The following is an 18,893-nucleotide window of genomic DNA, read 5'->3' as shown; positions in this document are numbered from 1 at the left end:
AGCTAAATCCCCAGCCCCGATATTACTCATCTGTTGTATCTCTCTCTCCCAGGACACCCTTCCTATCGTATCTAGTTTAAATTCCACTGTTTTGTGAAAGTCTTTCCTGATGATCCTAGTCTTCACGATTTCTTCCACCTTCTAAGTCCAATTATTTCTGAATACTGATTTATGTGATAATCTATACAGGTCACAAAAAGATATACCTATTCACAGAGGATGTTAACCCAAACGCTTGTCAATTACATTACAAAATAAATTAAAATCACATAAAGTATAGCTTTTTGGCACATGTTGCAGAAAACCAGAAGATTTTTGTAAGAGACTCAAATTCCAACAGGGCAAAAATCAGCTGAGCACCAAGTTTCAAGCACCCACCAGCTCTTTCCATTCTAAATACATAGGTTCTCTTTTGACATTCTCAAATTTCTGCCATTTACATTTCTTATGGTTATGTAACTTTTCTTGGGTGCTTTTTTGGGGGGGAGGGTCTCTCCTAACAGAATATAGCCCTCAGAAGGGCATTCTTAAAAAAAAAAAAAAAAAAAAATCCTATTTCCCTGAATGCAAAACAGTAGCATTTATTATATAAAAGAATAATCTGGACAGCCCGACATGGTAGCATATGCCTGTAATCACAACACTCCCACGGGGGAGGCAGGAGGATTATAAATTCCAGCCCAGAGTGAGCAATTTAGTGAGACCCTCTCTCAAAATTAAAAAAAAAAAAGGGGTGGGGTGGGATGTAGCTCAGTGCAAAGGTCTTCGCAGTGCAATTCCCACTACTGGAAAAACACAAATTCTCTGGACATTGTAAACGACCCCCAAATGTTTTAGTTCCAGAAATTTTTGGTTTTCTACCAACTTGGAAAAGTTTTACTGGTTTGTTATTTCTGTTTTCCAAAAATGCATGCATTAGAATACAACTCTTAAGAAAGGTAAAAGAAAATTTATCTTATTGTTTTGGCTTAGATTGTCTTTCACTTTTCAATGAGAAATACCGATTTGCAGACAATACGTCCTCTGCGGGGAGAAATCCAGCCCTTGCCAGGCACACTATTTGACAGGACTGCTGGTAGGACTCCACTTCCACATCCTGGATTCTATCCCACCGCACCCCTCAAGCAGAGTTACTTTCACTCTGGCAAACGCCCGTGCCTCGCTTCCACCTGGCCCCTGGTTTCCACCTGGCCCTCCCGTTAACCCCTCGACAAACTTGGCGGTGCCAATGGACGCACCTTGCCAAAGTTCACTTCCTTGTGGCAGGAAGGCAAGGTCTCAGACCCGCCCAAGATGAAGCGAATTTTAAGACGCTTACAAGGCCATTCTTTTTATGAGAAAAAAAAATAAACTTTCCTTTGGAATCCATCTGCCGATTCCCGCCTGCCCACACACATCACGAACCGAGCAACATCATCCAATTCACTAACATTCTCATTTGCCTCCCTTCCCCTAGGCCTCCAGGGGGCGCCCCCGACGCCCTGGCTGACCCCAGCCGCGCAAACCAGGACGCTCCAGCCTCGACTCAAGACGCCGCGCGCACCCCCGCCCCACACTCACCCTCCCGGGCCGCGGAAGTGCCGCCCGCCCCTTCCGCCCGGTCCGCCCCGCCCCTTCCGGCGGGCTCTGGCGCGCAGGCGCACCGCGAGGGATGACTAAAGGTGGCGGCTGGTGTAGCGGTAGAGGACCGAGGGCCGCGCGGCGCGGGGCGGGGCCGAAGTGGTGGCGACGTGGCCGCCGAGTTCCGGCGTGCGGCGGCGGGTGCGTGAGCGCAGGGGAGTCCGGACCTGGTTCAGGCCTCTGGGGACTTGTCCAGGGAGGGGACCGAGGGAGGGTAGGGGTAGGTGTACGTCGCTTACGTAGCTTTTGCCTCTCGCGGTCCAAGTGAGCCTCTGTCTCCGGTCTTCCAGGGGGACGCGCGTCCCCTCCGGCCTGGCCCCTTCGCGCGGCTCCGGTCCCCAGCGGCCGAGTCACCCCCAACCCCTCTCCCGTTCCTGGGAGCTCAGAATACAGTGTAGAGGGGCAGAACACGTAACGTTTGAGCGACTGCTGGAAAGTTCCTCCCACCCTGCGGTGTGCAACCTGTTGGAATAAAAGCTCAACTTTCTGCCGAGTTATGATGCTTTGAAAACATGGCGTGCTTGTGAATGATTGAGTTTTTCTTTTCACATTCACCCTTTCACATTGATTAGTATTTCTTACCACGCACCAAACGCAAGGACGTACTCTCCCCGCCGCCGCAGCGATGCCCTGGGGAAGTCACCCGAGGGGGAAAGGCTCTGGCCTGAAATGGAGGTGAAAAATGAACACACATGTTTGCGCCCTCACTGCGGGGCGGAATGGTAACTGAGTTTTAAAAAAATCAGATGATGTGATAGTTAGTGAACCCGTTGCGGAGTAGTCTAGGACATGTAAAGAAAATATATTCATATCCCGAATATTTGCTATAATGTGGTAAAGATAGCGCCCTGGAACAATAGTCAAATTATGGCAAGTAGAAGTGGTCGTAAGGGGGGGGGGTGTGGAAATTAGTGTCTGGAACCAGGTCTCCGTCAATTATAATTTACATAGTTGTATACAAATAGAAGGATTGAGGCCTGCTTGAATATTAATTTAAGTTGATTCTTAGTGAATATAAAACAGGTAAAAAATTACTGGCCTTCTCTAGCATCTTCATGATTATTATTACTATTTGGACTGAAAGACTGCTACTTTTACCCAGAAGAGTAATTGTCAACCAAAGAATAGTCAAAGAAAGTTAAACACAAGACTAAATGAAGCAGAATATCTAGTGGAAATATAGAAGCTGTCAGACCTCATTTTAAATCACCACTAATAAACACAAACATGTAAGAAAAAGACTTAGTTTACTTCGTATCTTTAAACTTGAACTTGTACATCTATATGATAATGGTTTTTGCTTTAGTTGTTTTGATAAAGCTTAAAAATTTTGAAAGATCAGTTTGCATGACTTTAGGAAATTATTTTTTAATCTTTAACTGCTTTTTTTATTTTCGCTTTTGAGACAGGATCTAGCCCAGTCTACCTTTCAGCTCACTATCCTCCCACCTTAGCCTCCAAAGATCAAGAGTTAGAGGTATATACTGGCTCTTTATCAGAGCCAGTGTTACTCTACAAACTCTAAGACACTTAGTGAATATCGTCTTTTTTAATAATTTGGTGTTCACTAAATTGTGTTTCATGGAACATTCACTATTTCTTTGCAAAATGTTACTAGGTCCTTCGTAAAAAAATTGCTAGCCTCATCAGCTCAGGGGTTGACACGAACCTGTCTCTGAGAGGCTATGAGAAATACATCTAGCAGCATTTGTTCCAAATGTTTAGTCTGAATATCATCATGAGGAAACATTTAGACAAATTCAAAATGAGATTTCTTTAAACTTTTCAGCAATGTCAATATCGTGAAATGCAAAGAACAGCAACAAAAAAGACTGTGTTTAAGGCAACTATGACTTCTGGATAGGATTTCGGCTTTTAAAAATTTGGACAGGGGAGTATAATATATTATTGATTTAAATTTCTCAAGAGTAATTCTGACGGTAGAATGTTCCTTTTGTTCTTTGGGGATGTACATTCAGGTATTTAGGATTGAAGTCATGATGTCTATAAATATTTTTCAGATAATCGAGGACACCGCCCCCCAAAAAGGTGTGAAGTGAGAGAAAATAGGGCACTATTTTAACAATTGGTAATTCAGATGACTGTAAATGAGTATTTTTTAAAGCCTCTTCTGTAAGTCTGAAATTTTTCAAAATGAATTGGGAACAAATTGTATCTAGTAATTACAATTAAAAAATCATTTATGCTTACTTCTAAGAAAATTCAAGATATATTTATGTAGTTTTCTTTTAATCTGACATTTAGAAATGGTGTGCCATGTCTAAAACTGTAGGGAGTCACTTGAGAAATGTCGTCATCCTTATAGGTGTAATATCTATCAACTCCGTACACCTGTTAACTATTAGCCAGCCAGAGAAATCCTAACATACGCTAACAATCACTGCTTAGCACTGTATATGTTGCAATAGAAGTTTAATGTTAATGAATTTGTATAATCTGTAAGTATCTTACAGTTTTTAATATTCATTCACCTATTATATGGCTGACACTACACAGGTTCCAGGACCCTGAGGATACCAAAGTCTGAGCACACTCAAGTCCCTTATGCAAGATGGCATGATACTTGCACATAACCTCGCGCATATGTTCCTGTATACTGTAAGTCATCTCTAATGCAGTGTAAATGCTGTGTAAACACTGTATTTAAGGAATAGTAACAAAAAACCATGGGTACATGTTCAGTAGACAGACACAGTTTTGGGATACAGGCCTGCGGTACTAGATTATAGAGATATATCTGTCACTGGTGCAGATGACGTCCCTGCCCACACAGCTTACATTTGTTAGAAGTAAACAAATATATATCAAATGATAGAAGTGCTATGTAGAATAATAAGCTAGAGCTTAAGGGGTAAAGCGTGCCAGATAAGAGTGGACATGTACTGTTCTATAGAGTGAACCAAGAAGGTCTGTGAGGAGGTCATATTTGAACAACCACCTGAGGAAAGGGAGTGAGTTGTGACTGTCCAGGAAGGGACATATTGTGAGAAGTGGGGGCAGCAAGTGCTGAGGTTCCCAGCTGAGAGCAGGTTAGTGTGTTTAAAGAACAGCAAGGAGACCAGAGTGGATGTTACAGGCAAGTGAGAGTGTGTAATAGGAGATGCGTTTAGTGCTGTAGCCAAGAGTTAGATTGTGAATTACATCTAAATCTTAATTAGAATAGGAAAGTCTGAATGCAGTTCATCACCGGACTGTATCTCTTTCCATCTGGACCCATGAAAGTGGAAAATTAGTTCTCTGCTTCCAAAACACGGTGGTAGAACAGGCAGAGGATGGCAATTACAGCCATTTTTGGGGAAAAAGGGAGAAAGTGGAAAAAAGTTACTGGTCCTAGTTTCCAAATCCAACCTGGCAATCTCCATTAAATGTCAAAGTGGAGACATCATTCTCTGTGGTTCTTGGTTCTATTGTGGGCTAGTGGCCCCACCCTCTGGGCAATAAGAATGAGCGTGCTCATTGAGATTTGAGCGTGCTCATTATTCTGCCTATCATGGTCATTATTATTTTCATTACATTTACTATTACTTCATTAGTAATCATTTAAGAATATCTAAAGTATTAGTTCATGTAGTAGTTTTTCAGCACTTAAGTTTCTGGGCTAGCCTCAGTTAAGTGGTTCATTACTTCTGACCTTTAAACAAATACTTGATCAGTGCTTGTGGAGCTCACCATTTTAAGGAACTTTATTGTAAATCACTAAATAGGAAATACAAGTTTGCTGTCTGATTTCTATTAGCTAGAAAAGAATGCAGTCTTTATGTACAGATGAGATTTTCTTGTAGGCACTTCATTTATTCTACCATTATTGATTTTTTCCAGACCCAGAGTACCTGCAGTATGTTTTAATTTTATGAGATAGGGAAAGTTTTACAACTGCTAAGGTCATCATTCTGCACCGTTTAAAGATGAGGAAACCCACTTCTGCCTCCCAGCAGGTGGCAGCAAATCAATACTCAGTAAAATACAGTAAAATCATAATTTTCTTATCTTGGTAAGTGTTTTGGATGTTGCAGACTGGCTTAGCAAGAAGAGCAAAAAGAATATTGGTGCCAATAAAAATAGAAGTCAGTAATTGAGAGCTCTCTGGAAAATCCCCAAATCTCAATAATCGAAGGCATAAATTTTCCAGATTGCTGGTCTCAGAAGTTCAGATTGACACTGAAGACATTTCTGTTCTCTTCTAAGTCAGCCGATTCACGTGGGAAATATAGAAATGATGAGTGTCACATTCTAACCATTTGCATTGATCTGGCACTGCCCTAACATTGGAGTATGCTGGAAGCAGCCGCACATGGCTGTTGAGTATTTTACTGAAACAGTTATAGCATATTTAAAATTCATGAAATTGTTCCCATTTCTTGCTTTCCTTCCCTTACAGACTGAAAATACTGATGAAAACTCTGGGAACAAAACAGTGGATATAGTTGACAAAACAAAATCTGTTCCTGGACAGCTTCTGATAAATTTAAAAAGTGTGAAGATAATGAACATAGATTACATTTGCATAATGGCATAACAAAAATGTATTGGACAATGCAAACTATGGGGAAATTGCATTTGGAAACTGAATTAAGATTCTGATTCTGGCAAGATGACTAATGATGAATGGTTTTATAGAGGAGGAGGAACTACCTCCTGTGTTTTCCTCTAACTGATTTTAAATGTCTGTGATGGTTGATTGATTGTGTCAACTTGAAAGAAAAGCTCAACTAAATTGGCTCAGCAGTTCTTCACTCTAGGGCATGGAAGATCCACCCTACGTGGCATGTCACCTGAATTGAATAAAGGGGAAGTGGAGAAGGACGGAGCTTCGGAGGAGCCCACCTAGTCTTTGCATCACCTTGGATGACATCTGGCTTCCAACACAGACTCTTCAGCTTCTGGTACAGATCATTCAGCCTTCCGGGTAGACTCTTAAGCCTTCCGTGGCAGACCCACTAATTTCATGATATGTTGCATAGAACACTGCAGCGAGTTCCAAACATTCAGCTGGATCCTTCAGTCTCCAGTATGCAGACAGACCATCTGCACTCTTTCATATCCGACACTGGGTGACCACTGTAAGCCAATTTTGTAAATTCTTATGTACTTGTATATCTTGTATTATATCTGTTTCTCTAGTAAACACTGACAGATACAATATCTTTCATCCTCATATTCTAATAAAGTAATTAGAATTCCGTTTTAATTTTCCAACATTTGGATTTGTCCTAAATGTGTCCCTTCCAAGGATTTATGAAAGTATAAATTTCTCCTTAATAGATCTTTGAGAGAATTTGGGATTTATAAATCATTTTTAATGTTAAAAGTACTTTTTAACTGAAAAAGATTATAAGTTATTTCTCCATGTGACTTTGACTGTCAATTATGGCTTAATTTAACACAATCAAATTTCACTTTGTAAGTGGAGTTCAAAAAAACCTCTGCTAGATGTTTCCTTTCTTTTTTTTAAGCATTTTTATTAAATTGTATTCCCTATTTCTGTTTTTCAGTTTTAGAACTTTATATTAGTACTGGTCCTTCTGAAAAAAATTATATAACTTTAGTATATTATAAAATCTCAGATGTCTTTTCTGAAACTCTATTCTGGGTTTCTATAAAGGGGAAACCAAATGTGGTCTGTTAACAGTTTATCACAACTGACAACTGTTTGATGGCCATTGTGCTCGCTGTATCGTGCTATTAATTGTTCCCCTCAGCACACCTGTGAAGTACATGCTGTTGGAGTTCCATTTTACATACGAGGAAACAAAATAACCAGTATACCCAGCATAATATGGTAATGACAGCTTGGCTTTGAGCTCAAGTTGACTCCAGTGTGTACATCCTTAATCATTGATGTTTCCTACCCCCTATTTTGCTGTGTGTTTGCTAAAGCAAAAGAATTATTTGGGAACCTCACCTCTCCAATTTCAGCATTATCTTTCTATAAGTTGTCATATACTATAATGGCACCCCCTTGGCGAACTTCCCAACGCGATACCCAATTTCACCACAAGATGGTGCTAATGAAGTGAGAAGCCAGGTGCTGCTAGTATTTGAGGTTAGGCTCAGACCTATATTTAAATATGAAAAGAATGTAGTTAAAGGTGTTTAAGAATGTAAAAAGAGCAGTCCTAAAGTGTTATAAAGCATTTTTAAAACATAAGGAATGAAAAGATCACAACTACAAAAGTGTAATTGACTCGTGGAAGTTAATAATAAGATAAAAGATGAGCCTTTGTATTCATAAGTACATATATGGCACAGATGTCAGAGACTTTCCACAGGAAGGAAAACACCAAAGGAAATGAACTAAATGACAGCAGGTGACAAAAACAAAATGAGGCCAGCTGTACAGTGATGTCGTTTCAGGGTCAAATGGATAAGTGTTCCAGTAAGATTCCATAGTAAGCGCAAGTGGATTAACAAAAGCCAATTACTAAAAGACTTTAGAGCATGCTTTAATAAATTTTTCCCTGCAGGTACAGGAAAAGGTTGTAGAAAAAAAGTGTTGCTTCTCAGAAATAATTAGAGCCAGTCCTTACATATTCTGTTATTACAGTGATGCCCAAGGTTCAATCCCTGGATCAGCAGCACCAACATAGCCTGAGGTTGTTAAGACAAGTTAATTTCCCCCAAAATTTTCAAGTGATTTTCCCCCTTGTTTAATAATTTATTAGCTATTGTTTGTTATTTTTTAGAGGTTGTTACACATGCAGATTCTGTGCTCCCACTCTAGACTTCGTGAATCAGAAATTCAGGAAATGCAGTCTTTCTCGTGCTTAGATGGACCCAAAAGCTTGAGATCCACTGTCGCTTAATAAGAAAAATAAAATTCATTAAATATTATTAATAGTACAAAGATATTAGAAACCACAGTATAATGTAAAGGAATATTAAGTAAATAATGATATCCTTGCAGTTAAACATGATTCTGTTAAATAATTTTTAATAATGGAAAAGGCATAAAATTGATCTCACTTATGTAAAACGATTATAGAAAAAGACCAAAAGGACAACAAGCAAAACTAGTTAACAGTGGTTGCCTTGGAGTGATGCGATTATACACATATTTTCCCCCCTACTTTATATTACATACTGCTTCTCAGAAGTCATTGTATGCATTTAAATGGCTGTTGGGTGGTAGAGCCTGGTGAGAAGAGGTAAGTCCCCCAAAACAAGACCTAGAAGGATTTATCTCCCTCCCTGGCTCCTCCCTGCACTTTCCTTGTCAGCCACGTCTGTGCCTTGAACAGCTTTCTTCTACCCTGCTGTTTCTGCATTTATACCTGCCACCCATGGACTGAAACTTCTGAACAATGTGTTGAGTATTGTGTCTCAGTGATGAAAAGGTTACTAAGACACAGGGCATTACAAACCTAGGAAAATGTTTTAAAAATCCAAGACTACATCCTTTAAAAAATAACAAATAATAACTAATAAATTATTAAACAAGGGGGAAAATCATTTGAAAATTTGGGGGGAAATTATCTCAAGTCTTAAGCAAAAAGGAAATAAAAAGTATAATTATCGATATTTTAGGGGAAAACAAAACTGAAGGAGTGGATATGAAGATATACTTTAAAAAGTAGAATCCATTATTTTAAAAAGCCTAAATTGAACTAAATCTTTAGTTCTGTGAATCAGAAAAATAGTCCCTTTCCCACTCCCCAAAATCATGAGAAAGTAAAATAAAAAATTTAAATTAAAAAAAAAGTACGAAATAAAAGCCATTGCAGATACAAGTTGTGTCTTTGGATAAAAAATAACACAAACACCCTGAAAAATTTTAAGAAACACACACCAACATAAACCTAATACTTTAGGAATAAGAAGTGGGACAGAAACACTGATAAAATTCTTAACTATGAAAGAAGACCTTTATTTCCAGTAGTATGGCAGTCTGAGTCATTTATTCCAGCCCTTCCTGCTAGAAGGAAGAATAACTTGAAAAGGATGAGTAGTGCATGGAAAACAGTCTTTAAAGCAGTAAAGATATAACAATACAGTATGGAATTTCCAGAACAAAATTTAAATAGAACAGGGACCCCAGAAATGCTAACAGGGTGCTTATATTGCAGTTGTCCTGGAAGCATTTACTAAATGAAGCAAAAGTTTGGCTTTTGTCATTGTAGATTGTAAACAACGGAAATCAAAGTCCAGGACTTATTCAAGGTGAAGATCTAGAAGGAGATCCTTCTCCCACAAAGATGTAAAAGGGATATTCCTTCAGGATAAGATGAACCAGGTGTTTCTGAATTGATAGTTTCTTTGAACCAAGCAAAGGCAGAGACAGTTTCACTTTAGTGTTCTAAAAATCCTCAAAAATAATTTTCCAAGGGAAAACAAAATCAATTCACAGTCAAGAGTAAGCAAGCAACACCAGGAAACAAGTCACCATGAACAAGAACCAGCAAAAACAACTGGCAGCAGAAACAAATGTATGATGAATTTAGGTATTAGACTGTTTGACTTAATAAAATTACTATGCTTTTAAAAATGAAAAGTAAAATCTTTAGGGAATAGGAAACTATAAAAAGAAACATATTTGTAGCAGAACATAGCAGAACTTGGAGAAATGAAAAAGATAATTGAAATATAAAACTCAGTGGAGGGCCGGGATATAGCTCAGCAGCACAGCACCTGCCTGGAAAGTTCAAGGTCCTGAGTTCGATTCCTGGTACCAAAAAAAACTTAGTGAATGGAGTTAACAGTGCATACGAAGCAGTTTAAAATTTGTATCTAAGATAGGTGAGAAGAAATTACTCAGGATGCAGAGTTACAAAAAAGTTGGAGAGTATATATAAGGGAGAGTTTATATAATGTGGTAGAGTTACACATGTAAGAGTTCCAGTTGACAAGGAGACTGTTAGGAAGTAGATGTAATTGGCTGAGAATTTTCCAGCACTAGTGAGAGGCAACCAAAATAAATCTACACCTGGATACATATTATAACTGCAGAAAAACAAGGAGTTAAGATTTAAAAAGAGGCCTATGGTAGGGGTTGATTATTTTCACAGGAGCCTCAGACTGGTTGCAAACAATAAAAGTCAAGAAGTAGTGTAATGTCTTTAATATGTTAAAATAACTGATCTAAAACTCTTTATCAAATAAAATTGTTTTTCAAGAATGCAAGTAGACATGTTTTAAGGCAAGAAATATGAAGAGAGTTTGCCACTATTGCAAAACCCCCAAAACAAGATGTAATTTGAAGTGGAAAAAGTGCTTTGGAAGGAACAGTCTGTTTGCAAAAGGAAGAAAGGGGCAAAGGAAAGGCTAAGTGTATAGCTAATATGAAAAAGCATCAAGTAAGGACAAAAATAATTACACCAAAAAAAATCTCAAAATGGACAAAAGACTTCAGTGTAAGACCAGAAATTACAAAACTAGAATTGAACATTAAGGGGGAAACTCCTGAGCATAAGCCTTGGTGATGTTTCTTTTGGAGATCACACCAAAAGCACAGGCTAAAACACAAAAATTAATAAATAAATGAAACTTAGAAACTTCTGCGGAGGAAAGGAAGCAGCCAACAAAATGAAACAGCAGCCTGCAGACTGGCGAAAAAATTCACTTGGCAAACCATCTACATTATGTTCTCATCAATGGTTCAACTTACAATTTTTCAGCTTTTTAGTGCACTCTTTGTCTACTGGTGTAACTTCATTGTAAGTTGAAGAGCATCTGCATCTAATAACAAATACTCAAATTTTATGAAGAACTCATACAACTTAATAGGACAAAAACAAATAACCCGTTAAAAATGGGCAAAAAACTTGAATAGACAATTCTCAAATACAAAACATAAAATAAAGCATAAAAATGGACAGAAGGGACATGAAAAGGTGCTCAGCTTCATTAATCTTCAAGGAAATGCAAATCAAAACCACTAGAGATAGCATTTCACACCTGTTATCCAGCTGTTATCAGAAGTCAGAAGTAACTAACGGTTGGCAAGGATGTGAAAGAAAAAGAACTCTTCAACTATGTTGATGGGAATGTAGTTGGGTATCACCATTATAGCATAGAGTATGGAGATTTCTAAAGAAATGACCCAGAAATCCCTTTTCTGGGCATATATCCAAAGGAAGTGAAACCATCACTTTAAAAATACTTGTACTCCCATGTTCATGCAGCCTTATTCACAGTGGCCAACACGCAGAAAGAACCTGTGTCCATGAGAAAATGGATGGATAAAGACACTAATGTTTTTACACACATACACACACACACACCATATAATTCAGCTACAAAAAAAAGACCAGCCACAAAATAGATGAACCTGGAGGACCTTATGCTAAGTAAAATAAACCAGGCACAGGAAGAAAAATATTGCACAATACCACTTATATGTGGAATCCGAAGAATTCAAATATACAGAGATAAAGAATAAAATAGTATTTACCAAGGACAGCCATGTGAGTGGGGAGGAAATCTGGAGATGAAAGTCAGAGAACACAAAGGTAGCAGATACATTGGCTAAAGAAATCTAGAGATCAAACATAGTTAGTAAAACTGTAGTTGATTTGAGGTTCATGGTAATTGAACAAAGTTGAGTTGCTCTTGCCACAAAAACAAAAAATGTGTATATGAGACAATAGGTATGCAAATTTTCTTCACTACAGTGACATTTTTCTGATCCATATGTATCTCATAACATCCATTGTATAGCAAATATATGCAATAAACATTATTCTAAAATAATAAAAATATTGTCTAGTAGAGTAAAAATAACATAGAGTTAAAATGTATAAAAATAATAAAATGTAATTTTTAAATAAGCAAATAGACCTGAGGTGCTGTGAAGATTGTTGTGGTAAATATATTAATTAATTTTAGGCTTCAATAAGTTAAGTGTTCATGTTGTAATTTCTATGTCAAACAATAAGGGAAAATAAAGTGATAAATACTGTGACAAAAATAACTCATTAAACCCAAAAGAAGATCCAAGAATAGAGGGGGGAAAAATACACACAAATCACAAGATAAACTGGTAGGTTTAAATGGTTTACATAAACCTTTATCAATTAGCATTTACATTTAATGTAAATGGGTCAAATGGTCTAGTTGAAAAACAGATTGTCAGATTATTTAGAATCAAAGTTATATGCTGTTTTCTGTTGACACACTAAAAACATAAGTGAACAGAAATGTTAAAATTGGGAAAGTTGGTAAATTCAAATAAAATACATGGATCAGTTGATAGTATAGTGCTAATGCTGATTTCCTGGTTTTGATTGTAGTACAATGATTATATAAGATGTTATAAACAGAAAAAACTTGGAGAACTGTATACAGGAAAGCTCTGCCATTTTTACAACTTTTCTATAAGTTTAAAATTATTTCAGAATAAAGTTGAACATATGCAAGCTTTAGGATATTCTAATATGCTCCTACATGTGTAACATAGAGAAATATTTGTTAATGTGTGCTTGGAGAAATATATAAAAATGTTCATAGAACTATACTGTACTAGGAAGAAACCAATGCCAATTAACAGTAAAATAGGTAAACTGTGATATTTTCAAACAATTATGAAGTAATGAAGATAACTATTATCACATGGAACTGATGAATCACAAAATATAATATTCAATAAAAGAAGTGAAATATGCCACACGATTTCATTTACACGAAGTAAATAAGCAAAAATAAGCAGATGGGACTGTAATATTTAGGACCATACTTGGGTGAAAAAACTAAGAAGATACAGTAGAAAACTGATTATTTAAAAAGTCAATATGCCTATCTTTCAGACCTGGAGGGTGTAGCGTTAGAAAGCAGGATGAAGGAAGCTTCTAAATTGCTGACTGTGGTCTATTTCATCACGTAGGGAGTGGTTACTTGACCCGTTTTATAACTTTTAATAACTTATTAATCTGTAAGATGTATTTCTTGTATTTTTGAAGATATGATGTATTTCACTTTTGAAAGATTTGTTTGTTTGTCAAGGTCTCTGACCACAAGTCAATTAAGCTAAGAAGTCAATAACAAAGCAGCAATACAAAATCCTCATATATTTTCAATGGATAAAAGCAATAATAATGAAAACTAAACTGTATCATGGACTGAATAGTAATGAAAATACTACATAACTAAAATGGGATCCCAGTATGCTATGTGCAGAAGGAAATTTTCTGCCCTAAGTGCTTAGTATAAGAAATGATAAAAGGCTTCAAAATTAATGTTATGCAGCTTCTCAAGAAGTTTGAAAAGTCAAGCTTGAGCACACCTGATAGCTAAATCCAAAATCTGAAATACTCCAAAATTTGAAACATATTGAGCACCAATATGATGCCACAGGTGGAAGATTCCACATTTGACCCCGTGTGATAGGTTGCAGTCAAAATACAGTTGTACTGAAAATGTATAAAATTATCTTCAGAGTGTGTCTATAGTGTATATCAAACATATATAAATTCTACATTTATACTTGGGACCCACCTTCAAGATGTTATGTGTATGCAAATATTCCAAAATCTGAAAAAAATACATCCCAAATCTGAAATACCTCTGATTCCCAGCGTCTTGGATAAGGGGTTCCCAACCTGTACCAATAAAATAAACCCATAGAAAGTAAAAGAATAAGGAAACTAACATAAATAGATGAAATAGAAAATAGTACAGTGAAGAGGAACAGCAAAGGCAAAAATTGGATCTTCAAAAGGACTAATCTCTGATGACAGTGATCAGAAGCAAAGAGTTATAAATATACAAGTTAGCAGTACACAAAAGTAACAATAACGTATAAGGGGTTATATGGGAAGGACATCATGAAAACTTTCATGTCAGTGCATTTGAAACTTTAGATGAAGGGCACAAGTGAATAGCGAAGATGTAATTAAGAACAACTGACACACAAAAAGAACCAGAAAGCTCAAACATTTGAGACACGTACATACTCAAAATGTATTTGCTGTTTATCTGAAATTCAAACTTAAGTAATTATTTCTATTATTTTATCTGGCTACCTAATCTAACCCTGAGTGCATTTTGAATTTCTAGAGCTTTGATGGCTACATTACCGCAATTATTTCAGGATTAATTCTTAACTCTGACTGCAGATTATAATTAATTAGGGAGCTGGAGAGTGAGGAGTGGAACCTGTACATCAGTAATTTTTTACAACAACCTTCTCACTACTGTCTCATGATCCAAATATGCAGTAAGTGTATAAGATCTGATTAATGTTTTTAGGAGCTTAAATGTTTTTTGATTTTCCATAAAAAATGAACACTCCATATTTCTGAATTACCATAACCTATTTTAACACACTGTCTTGATAGTTATATGTACAATCTGACTTGATCACATTATTTTACAGACAGCCTATTTAAAAAAAAAAAAAAAACTACATTTCTTTAGAAATGTTTGACCTACTTGTATTTTCCTTTTCATTCCAGAGGAAAAAAATCACTCAAGATCATGATGATACAAAAGCAAGCAAAAGCTCTTCCCTAAGCTGAGATAAAGAGTGATACACTGTATTTTTAAAATTGTGTTTGGTGATGGACTAATTTCAAAGAAAACAATTTTGAAGGAGTCTATTAAAGGTATGAACTGTCTCCCTAAAGCATAATTCAGTATTTATCAATTCTTTGTGTATTTTTGCTGAACTTGGAAAGACTAACTTTGGTCGCAGATGACTAATACTCAACTGTCTATGATTTAAAAAATTCTAGTCCCCTTCACACCAAATTTAAATACACTAATTTTGTTTCTTTTCAATTTTGCAAGAAAGGAAAACAATGAACTGAGGAATGCTTCTTTTTTGAGCTTATGCACTATTTCACCTTGTTGGAATAAATGAGAAGTACCTGTTGATATTAAGGGAACACCACTGATTATGTTTGCTTGTCTTCCTACTGATAATGTGGGCAACTGCACAGGTAAAAGGATCAAAAGTTGTAGGTTTAACAGTCCTACATTTTGTAGGCTATTTGGACTGTCCTTGGGATATCAGCCAATATCTAAAAAATGGAGTCTTCTGGAGAATGTCTGCTGGCCACCCAGACTAGGACACTGGAATCACTGCATGAGCATGACTATGCCACACCCCAACCAGACCAGCCCTTTAGCTTTGCAGCTCACAAGGTGATTTTCAGCCTCTCAGGTGAAGACACATGTTAGGCACACTCACAGAGACTGCTGTATGTGATCTGAACACGTGTTTATAACACATGCTTGTCAGAAATTCTTTTTTTTTTTTTTTTTTTACCTAGAATAAAACTCCGGACCTCATGCTTGCCAGGCAGGCATTGCTCCAGAGCCAAATACCTGGCCCCAGTAATTCTTTCTATAGGCAGTGTCCCATCTGAGGCCAAATTTTGATCTGAAGAGAAGTAGGATGATATCAGTGGCTGGTGTCATCCATATAACACCTGCTTACCAGCTCCATTTTAGGGTCTATTTTCTACATTGCTGATCATCAGTCCTAATTGATACAGTTTTTCACACAAGATTAAACAGCCAGGTGTTATTGCTCAAAGGTATATGTATATGTATATTCTTCATAAGCATTTTTAATAGTTTAAGAGTTTAGTCATATTTTTCTCTGTACTCTGAGGAGGAACCATCATCTCTAGATTTAAACTTTTATACATTTATATAAGAACAGAAGTCTTTTCTGTCCCATTTACATCCCCCCAACCAATATCCAAGGAGAGTGGCTGGAATGGAGAAGCACCAAAAGAGATGAGAAGAGAAAACAAAAATGAATAAAAAGACAAATGAATGTTATCCGTGGGTACTCCCATACTATACAACTATTATTATAAAAATAACATATCCTAAGTATCTTTGTTAGCTTTTCAAAACTGTGACAAAGTACCTGAGAGACTCAGAGGAGGAACAGTTTATTTTAATTCATAGTTTTAGAAACTGAAGTCCATGGTTGGCTGGCTCCATTAATTTTGGGCCTGTGGTGAGGCAGAACATCATGGCAGGGAGCACTTGGTGGAGCAAAGCTGCTAAACTCATCATGACCAGGAAGCAAAGAGAAAGGAAGAGGCTAGGGTCCATATATCCCCTTCAAGGGCAACTCACCAATGACCTGACTTACTTCCATTCAGCTCCTCCTAAAGATTCACCACCCCCTAACAGTAGCAACCAAGCCTTGAATACAATTCATTTGGAGAGCACTGACGGCACTCTACCACTGAGCTACATTCCAGCCCTACACACATCCTGTATTGTTCTATCTGATCGTTCTTTTCCTTGAGCACTTGCCACAATTGGTAGTTTGCAGTTTACTTGTGTTTATTTATTTAAAGTCTGAATTTTGTGCTCTGGGAAGGCAGGGGCTATATCTGATTTATATATAGCCTGTATCTATAGTCTGCCTTTATGCTATGAGTTCATTATTAGTAAATAGGGTTTTATGAGTCACATCTACCCTACAAGGATAGGAGGACTAAATAATGACTTGGGAACTTTAAATGATGGGCTATCTTGGAAGGCAGGCAGTCATCATCCTGAGATCAATATGATGCCTACAGGCATATGCTGATCCCACATAGACTATGGATTTCCAGCATTCTCAGGTTAACTCTAGGACAAAAGACACAGAATTCATTCTGTAAGTTTGAGACTTGGTTTATTATATTTTTTTAAAAATCTAGTAATCAGTAATCACTGTATTGTTAAAAGCTGTTCATCTCAGCTAACAATGGTGCATTTTGCCTTGCCTATTGAATTTTATACATTTAAATCTATTTATATCTACTAATTTTACATTTTTAAATTTTGTCTTATGATAGCTGATTCACAGAAATAATTTAAAACAGTAATAATAATTGTAAATAGGACAACACTGTAAATATAAACAGTGAGCAGAAACCCAGTGTGAATATGGAATGTGAAGCTGTATTCACTAGAATGGGTGAATCTTGATGAATATGGAAAATTAGATTTGATCAGACCAGCAATCAATTTGCTTCTCCTATCCATTGCATTGTCTGCTGCCAAACTTTGTAAAAGAATGGCAAGAAGCCATGGAGGTTTTGCATTGCTTTCAAAGTACTCTGACCTTTCTGATAAACCAATTGAGATTTTCTTGTACAAGCATAAAATAATGCTTTCAAACACAAAACGGATAAATTCTTGTCACTTAAAGATGCAGAAGACACCAAAACTAAAGAAACAGTATTCAAAGTTGTACTCCAGAAAATAAAACATGGAAGTCACACAATCACTAAGAAGTTTATAAAACCAACTGCAACAGTAACGATGATTACTGTGCTCAGAAAGAAACTTTAATAAGCTACTGGAAATTTCATAATCCAAATGAACACCATACATTATATAACATGAATGGCACACAGCACAGAAAAGCCATGTTTTGCAGGAACGCATGCTATAGTGGATATTAAAAGCACAAGTGGGCAGAGGATCTGGTACTTGGCAGAAATATATGAAAGACATCAATACAGGCAATGCCATGGGCATATCCAGCACCTTCAAACATCCTGCCTCTATTCATTCATGCTTCAATTTTCCCATCCTTGACTGAGGACCTGAGCCCAGGGGAGAATCTCTCTTCTCCTTGGGACATTTCTTGTCAAGGACCTCATCCTTAGAAAATTCCACACAAAAGAAAGGAAGAAAGAAAAGAAAAAGAAAACTATGAAAGAGAAATGCTCATCAATTTATTGGCTAGATTATGGCCCCAAAGCCCTATTCAAGAGGTTTTTCGTGTATTTAACAATCGTCTTGTGAGCCATGACCAAGGCTGCCAAGCCACTCACAGCAGTAATGATGAAATGTGAACAAGCAAGTGTTTACTACTTGGGTAAAAAGAGCTGTCCCTTTATCCATTATTTTATTCCCAGAAAGCAGAAGGTGAAAGTAGTTCATACATTCAAAGTGTAGCCACCAAGAATCTCTTTTAAGCATGCTTTGTGAAGAAATTGGCAACAAGTGTATGCTGCTTTTCCCACACAGAAGTAAGCTGTTTCTGGAAGTGAAAAGTGTTTACACATGTTTTGGAAACCGAGAATAAGACAAAAGCCTTCCTTCATGACACCAGTAATATTATTTTTTTGAAAAGTAGTTTTTTTCAAGGCATATCTCAGTGATAGAGTTTATTATTCAGTAGCCTCAATGAAGTCAGAGTATAAATTTCATCATTTTAAATGTAGTGGATATTGGGGTTTCTTAAGAAGACTCAGCTATCTTAAACAAGAAGTATGATTTTGACGCTTGAATTTTTTTGTTAGCTGGAGAAAGTAATGACATTATAGAATATATAGAAATCAATGACATTATAGAAT

At 36.9% G+C, this 18,893-nt stretch overlaps 1 protein-coding gene and 1 long non-coding RNA gene across 12 annotated transcripts in view; one reads left to right on the top strand and one right to left on the bottom strand.

Moving 5' to 3' along the window:
* The window catches only part of Mmaa (methylmalonic aciduria (cobalamin deficiency) cblA type), a 24,215-nt gene extending 22,269 nt beyond the window's left edge, over positions 1 to 1,946 (bottom strand). For 3 of the 8 annotated variants that reach the window (XM_005386653.2, XM_005386654.2, XM_013515305.1), the window contains exon 1: positions 1,239 to 1,420. The gene's annotated coding sequence lies outside the window, so the exon portion shown is untranslated. The other 5 variants (XM_013515302.1, XM_005386655.2, XM_005386656.2 and 2 more) reach the window with 4 other exon arrangements.
* Positions 1,620 to 18,893, top strand: part of LOC102006799 — a 20,683-nt gene continuing 3,409 nt past the window's right edge. The window contains exons 1-4 of one of the 4 annotated variants that reach the window (XR_261291.2): positions 1,620 to 1,761; positions 4,138 to 4,239; positions 6,020 to 6,701; positions 15,027 to 15,176. This is a non-coding gene — a long non-coding RNA (uncharacterized LOC102006799). Of the gene's footprint in view, positions 1,762 to 3,641; positions 3,710 to 4,137; positions 4,240 to 6,019; positions 6,840 to 15,026; positions 15,177 to 18,893 lie in introns of those variants that run through there. The other 3 variants (XR_001234440.1, XR_001234439.1, XR_001234438.1) reach the window with 3 other exon arrangements.

Source organism: Chinchilla lanigera, unplaced genomic scaffold (assembly GCF_000276665.1).
Source record: "Chinchilla lanigera isolate Chin_1 unplaced genomic scaffold, ChiLan1.0 scaffold00027, whole genome shotgun sequence".
Lineage (NCBI taxonomy): Eukaryota > Metazoa > Chordata > Mammalia > Rodentia > Chinchillidae > Chinchilla > Chinchilla lanigera.
This window is presented reverse-complemented; position numbering and strand designations above follow the sequence as displayed.